At 40.3% G+C, this 7,500-nt stretch overlaps 1 long non-coding RNA gene across 1 annotated transcript in view; it reads left to right on the top strand.

Annotated features, from left to right (window-relative positions):
• The window catches only part of LOC135111457 (uncharacterized), a 232,870-nt gene that overhangs the window by 223,855 nt on the left and 1,515 nt on the right, over positions 1-7,500 (top strand). The gene's annotated exons all lie outside the window — the stretch shown is intronic.

The following is a 7,500-nucleotide window of genomic DNA, read 5'->3' as shown; positions in this document are numbered from 1 at the left end:
TAACCAAATTGTTGCTTCACGTTATCTTTTTGTCATTATCGTATTTACTGTCTTGCATTGCTTACTTTCTTTGCACCAGACAGTGTGGCTCATGCGAAACACAGCACGACTGATACCGCTTGCTCTTCTTTTCTTTTAGTCTCTCTCTCTCTCTCTCTCTCTCTCTCTCTCTCTCTCTCTCTCTCTCTCTCTCTCTCTCTCTCTCTCTCTCTCTCTCTCTTGAATTAGACCTATTGTTTTAATTTCCTCAGGTTCGTACTGTCTATCCATGTACTTTTTTTTTTTTTCTAAACATCACTATTTTACTTTAGGCATCCATTCGTTTACATCTCTTCTTCCCCCGGGTATCTGCTTTGGCATCCTCGCCTTGCTCCGGTGCGCGGGAAGTCAGGCAGCATGCATATACATATTTCACAAAAGGGCGGCGACGGCACCTGGGAAACAGGTACACGAGGTACAGAGGAAGTAATCATATCTCTGTTTCTGTTTGTCGTTTTCAATGTTTTATTAGCTTTGCTGGATGCCAGTGTGTGTAGCAAAAGCATATACCATCTATTTACTTCTTTCTAGCCTTTGTTCAATGCCGCTGTATAATAATGCAATTTATGAACCATCTCCCGCCACAAGGTAAGGAGGAAGGAGAGATATCTATATTCCTCCCTGTCTTTTCTGTCTATTGGTCTTCCTGGATGCCAGTGCTCAGTGTTGGTGTGTAATAGTGCAAGTATGCAGTGCACTAACTATCTCCCGTCGTGTAGGAGTGGAAATATGATAGACAAATTAGTGAAGAAAGATGACAGGAGAGATAAATGTGTATGGCTGAAGAAAATGACAATAGTAGAAGATAAAAAAAAATGATCATGTGTAGGCCTGATGGCTTCTTGCAGCTTTCCTTATGTTTTTATGTATTAGTAAGTAATGGATGGAGTCAGTGGAGCAGTCTAGTGGTGGCATCTACGTAGACTCTGCAATCTAGTGGAGGCGTTTGTTCGTCTCCTCGCGTGAGAGGGAAGCGACGGAGGTAATATGGACTTGGAAAAAAAAAAAAGAGTGAGAAAACAGTGCGATGAAGAGCAGTGCAAAAAAAGAAAAAAGCAGAGACGAGGAGTAGATGACTAAAGAAACGTTACAAAGCGAGACAGGTCACAAGAAAAAGAAAATGAAGGAGGAGGAGGAGGAGGAGAAGGAGGGCTCGTCTACCTGCAGCGTTCGTGCCAGGCCCAGTGCACGAGTGGCTGGACAAAAAAGACGCGGAACTGTAAGTGTGGGGAACCTGTTGTTGTGTCCATTGTTGTTCATGTTTTTCTTTGTGCTTGTCTGTTTCTTCTTTTCTTCGTCTTTTCTTCTTCTTCTTCTTCTTCTTCTTCTTCTTCTTCTTCTTCTTCTTCTTCTTCTTCTTCTTCTTCTTCTTTTTTTTTTCTTCTTCTTCTTCTTCTTCTTCTTCTTCTTCTTCTTCTTCTTCTTCTTCTTCTTCTTCTTCTTCTTCTTCTTATTATTATTATTATTATTATTATTATTATTATTATTATTATTATTATCATCATCATCATCATCGTCGTCATCATCATAACCATCATCATCATAATCATCATCATCATTATTTTTATTATTATTATTATTATTATTATTATTATTATTATTATTATTATTATTATTATTATTATTATTACTATTATTATTATTATTATTATTATTATTATTATTAGTAGTAGTAGTAGTAGTAGTAGTAGTAGTAGTAGTAGTAGTAACAGTTGTTGTTGTTGTTGTTGTTGTTGTTGTTGTTGTTGTCGTCGTTGCAGTACCGATGTTAGAAGAAATGGAACACCCACCTACAGAAATAAGAATATATAGAAAGCTGAAATAGTAGAAGGCCTTTTGATCTTTAATAACGGCGTCTATCGTTGAAAGAAAAACAAGTGTAGGCGCTCAGAATAAAACAGATCAAAGCTACTGCCAACCCACTCGCCTCTCCCTCTGCCAGCGTGTGTGGAGGAGACACTTGTAAGGGAGCAACATGTAGAGGACGAGAACACATAAACTTTATAATAGAGAATGAAAACAGGGGGAGAATTTCAATCCTGCCTTCACTATTGCTATTAACAGAGGAGGAATCTAATGCTTTTAAAAGGGGAAAAATCTAAACCTGCCTTCACTATTGCTGTTAATAGAGGAGGAATCTAATGCTTTTAAAAGAGGAAGAATCTAACCCTGCCTTCACTATTGCTGTTAAAAGAGGAGAAATCTAAGGCTTTTAATGGAAGAAAACTCCAAGCTTTTCCTTCTCTAATACTGCTGGTGCTGGGGAAGAAAATAACAATGATGCAGCAATGGTCAGGTGTTATTGCTATATTTGTCATGGGAAAGTTAAAGAATCAAGGCTGATTGCATATAATAAAGTGGAATTATATATATGTTAACCCTTTTATTGCTGTGGTCTTTTTTTTGTACACTTTCAGAGCACTGTAAAATATAATATTTGCATGGAGAAAAGGAGGAAAAAAAGGAGAAGTGGGCAGTAAATTTTGTCACATTTTATTGCAGTATTATCGTTTCTATTTTTAGGGTACAAAACAGTTTAAGACAAAGTATAACAAAAATAAGTGTCGAAAACCTGTACCGGATGATTATAGGAAAGATATTGTGGCAGTGAAAAGGTTGGACAGTGATCCCCCCGCCCCCAACACACACACACACACACACACACACACACACACACACACACACACACACACACACACACACACACACACACACACACACACACACACACACATAGAGGTTGTTGAGTCCAAACGGGTGGGGAGGGAGGGGGAGTGTTCTCAACTCAGGCCCAGGATTACGCAGTATCGAGGCCGCTCCTGATCCTAAAGTAAAAGCTACAGGCACGGAGCTCCAAAGTCCCCGTGAATAGGAGGTACTGCAGCGCTGTTTTAAAGGAATGAAATGAAGTGAAGGTAATGAGAGTAGCCGCCCGCTCAGGTGTGCTGCGGCAGTACAGGTGTCGCCCCTCTCCCCTTCCTTCTTCCCTCTCTGCCTGCCCCGACCAATTCGTCTCCCAGCCCCGCCCTCCCAGTCTCTCCTTTCCTGCCCTCCTCGCCTCTCCCTCGTCCCGAGTATTTACTTACCTGGATGTGTTACTCTACTTTACTCCTTTCCTGCTGACTGATGTGCCCGTGTGTGTGTGTGTGTGTGTGTGTGTGTGTGTGTGTGTGTGTGTGTGTGTGTGTGTGTCACCCGGAACTGGAACTGGCCAGGTGTCTCATTCTCACTAGGAAACATCTCTCACCTTCACCCAGTTTTTTTTTCTCCCATTCGTTAGAGGGAAAGAAAAAAGAGAAAAAAAAATACCAATATTTTCCTCCTTCCCCATGAGACCCAGACCGCGTGTTCGTGTCACATCCCCACCACTCTCCATACCTCCCCATGCCTTCCCACCAGCCCCCGACATTCACAGAATCTAGACTTATACACAGCAGAACGCAAGGGAGAATAGGAAGAAATCTCGCTGGCCTTGGAAGCAATTGTGTGGAAAACCTTAAATTTCACCACCTGGTATGGAGTTTCCTGGGCCATAATACGTCTTATATGATTTGTTATACCATTCTTCCTCTTCCTTCTGCTCCCACGTTCTCTTCACTTTCCCTCTCTCTCTTTTCCCACCCTTCATCTCTCCTGCTCCTTTATCTCTCCTCTCCTTAGTCTTTTTTTTCTTTTCACTTCCTCCGTCTTGTGTCTCTTTCGTCTTCCATCCTCTCAGTTACTTCCTATCTCCCTTCCTTTTCTCTCTCCCTTCCTCCTTCCTTCCCTCCTACGCTGACAGTGGCTCAAACTCCTCCAACTTGTCTCACTTTTCAAAGACATTCAGGAAGATATATTTTTTTTTTTTTTGAATGTTTAAAGTGCATTATAGACTCGGCAGAGAGAGAGAGAGAGAGAGAGAGAGAGAGAGAGAGAGAGAGAGAGAGAGAGAGAGAGAGAGAGAGAGAGAGAGAGAGAGAGAGAGAGAGAGAGAGAGAGAGAGAGAGAGAGAGAGAGAGAGAGAGAGAGAGAGAGAGAGAATCATGAGATGTATACATGTACAGGCAAAGAGAGGCAAGCAGAAAAAAAGCATACATACCTACATATTATAAATACATGCATGCATACATACGTACATACATACATATAGACAGACAGACAGACAGACAAGAAATATACACAAACAGACAGACAGACAGGCAGACAGCAAACATAACATACTCATACGTACTCATACATGCCTACAAACACACACCCACACACACACAGACACACACACACACACACACACACACACACACACACACACACACACACACACACACACACACACACACACACACACACACACACACACACACACACACACACACACACACACACACACACACACACTTAAAGCCTCGGGTAGATTTATGGAAATCCTTCACTCAGGAGTCTCGCTGAGGACAAAAGCTGGAGTTTTGGCGTGGCGTGTGTGGCGTGTGTGGTGTGCGGCATCAAAGCAGCGACTCTTTGGGGTGTTCTTAGGGCCTCAGTGCGTCGCGGGAATGTACACACTTACTGCGCCCTTGGAAGCCTGCTGGTGTGTGAGCGTCCCTGTGTTGTTATTCATGAAACGAGGAGACTACGCTGGACAATGAAGAAGGAAATGGTACAGGGAGGGAAAGGAAGGGACAGAATGAACAGTAAAAGTGACATGAATTGTTTTCTGTCCTCCGCTTCATTTTAACAGAAATAAAGAGGATTGAGTTAAACTATCTTATGTTAAGAGGCTTATGTTAAACTTTTGCCGGAGACATTTATTTATATTTTCAGGTTTAGATTTGAATAAACTGTAATCGCTTTAAATTCTCTTCCTCCGTACCTTCCTCTTCCCTCTTATCTTTCTTTCTCGTCGTCCTTTCTCTCGTCCAGTCCTTGTCCTTCTCTTTACTTCTTCCTCTTCCTTCACCTCCAAGAGGAAAAAAAAAAAAAAAAAATATATATATATATATATATATATATATATATATATATATATATATATATATATATATATATATATATATATATATATATATATATATATATATATATATATATATATATATATATATACGGCTTTACATTCATCGTCTCTAACTCGGCGGATTGTTGAGCCACTCGTGAATAATTAATTGCCAGGAAGTCATCTCCTGTAGACACCAACAAGACACGACTCCTGGGTTGTTCAGTGACCACCTGCTGACAGTAAACAAATTGTCTTCAAATCCAGTATCTTTTCTTAGTCACAGCAGTGCAGCAACATGTAATTAAACAGTGTGTAGGGAATCTAAAGGTCAGTTGCTGTGTGTAATCCTTTGTAATCCTTTGTAATTACTAAAAAAGTTGTTGTATTTATTATCTTGCCTTTATAAACTGACCACTCTACTAGGAAGGCATTGTCTTGCTCCTCGTTACTGACCGCCACTAACAAAGGTGGTGGTAACCCATAACTCCTTGCTCCTAGTAACTGACTGCCATTACTAAGAAGGTATTGGCATTAACACATTATTCCTTGCTTCTGGTAACTACCCACCATTACTACGTATTATGAAAACACCACCCTACAATGCCACCTTCCCACAGCATCCGATTCTTACATTACTGCATCGATATCTGCTCCCATTAACTGACTATCAATATTAGACACTTGTTCTTGGTAGTTACTGGCCAACACTACCAAAAGAAGAGAATTCCTAAGGCTACACTATAACCTCTATATTCACATGAGATACAGTGGTGGCCAGAGACAGAGTAACCTTCTTGATTCACTTGCAATGTGCAACGTGTTCTGTCATTTCCCATAATCTCATGTCTTCTGATTCGCTGCCGGTCTTGCTCAATCTGACACTTATAGAATCTTAGTGTTGTTGTTGTTGTTGTTGTTGTTGTTGTTGTTGTTTTTGTTATAATTTAATTCAATTTTTCTATACTCTTCTCGTGTTGCATTTTCTCATCTACACATCAGATAACTTAAGACAGAGAGAAACCATTAGACAGTCTTGTTAGATCTGACACTCGTATAATATTAATGTTGTTGTTATTGTTATAATAATTTTATTCTATTTTTACATACTCTTTTTCATGATACATTTACTCATCTACCTACACATCAAATGACTTAAGACAGAAAGAAAACACTTGACAGTCTTGCTAAATCCGACACTCATTGACACTCAACAGACCAGAAAGCTCAAGACACAAAAATAAACTCGCAAAATTACACGACTTCTGGTCACGGCTGGTCACAACACACCTCCTTTTAGTAACACGAACACACTCATCCTCTACCCTCAAGCACTTCCTCGCAGCAACACAGTTTATAATGCTACCGCCAATCAGGTCGTGTATTTTCGCGTGACCTTCCTAGTGAGTGCAGAAGCGTGAAAACAAATGTCAGTAATCACTTACTAAAACACATAATGGTCTCGCTCCTGGCTGGCAACAGTGAGGGAGAGAGCTGTGGCCAAGGCGTGTGTTTGTAGGATTACCTTCAGGGGTTGGTATCAGTGTTGAGGGCAGTGTCTGGGTGTGGCGAGCAAGGACAAGGTTGGGCGAGATGTGAGGTGGGGGAGGGATCATTCAGTCAGGCAGTAAGTCAGCAGCAAAGCATTATAATTATATCTCCATGTTTATGTCAAATTTAGACAAGTTTACTTATTTATATTTTTATGTTTTTATTCTCGACTTTTTGGAAGAGGCATAAGGGTGGTTTCTCTCTCTCTCTCTCTCTCTCTCTCTCTCTCTCTCTCTCTCTCTCTCTCTCTCTCTCTCTCTCTCTCTCTCTCGCGTATTTTACCTGCTTTAGACCAGTTTTCTTGATATGCAAAAATAAATAAACAAATAAATAAATAAATAAATAAATAAATAAGATAAGATGAACATGTAAATTCCCTCATGAAAATTGTTCCGAACTAATTTAATGAAACTTGACATCTCGCACTTGATCATAAGGGGAATTATTTTGGGGGGAAATCTTGCCGCTGGAATGTTCGTGAGGGAAATTCACCTTAGGGAAATTACGACTAATGATATCCCTAATGACCATGGCAGGGCTTTGCAGGGCAGTTGTCAAGGTTAGGTTAGGTTAGGTTAGGTTGTGTGTGAGAGAGAGAGAGAGAGAGAGAGAGAGAGAGAGAGAGAGAGAGAGAGAGAGAGAGTTTATGTACGCAATGGTAGCACTTTTTCTATGTTTTGGTTCTTTTGTAAATATAATGTGTTATGTTTAAGAGAGAGAGAGAGAGAGAGAGAGAGAGAGAGACATGAAGTTTGTGCCAGGTTGGGGGAGCATGTGGTAGAAAACTGACCACACAAAAACTAAAGGAAAAAAGATACTTCTCAAAGTTTTTTCTCTCTTTTTTTCCCTTTTTAAAAGAGACAAGGAGCAAAAAAAGAAAAAAAAACGGGAAAAAAGGAAAGAGAAAATCAAGTCCACCTATCTCCAGAAATTCACACACA

The sequence above is a fragment of the Scylla paramamosain genome, chromosome 22, assembly GCF_035594125.1.
Source record: "Scylla paramamosain isolate STU-SP2022 chromosome 22, ASM3559412v1, whole genome shotgun sequence".
In the NCBI taxonomy this organism is placed as follows: domain Eukaryota; kingdom Metazoa; phylum Arthropoda; class Malacostraca; order Decapoda; family Portunidae; genus Scylla; species Scylla paramamosain.
This window is presented reverse-complemented; position numbering and strand designations above follow the sequence as displayed.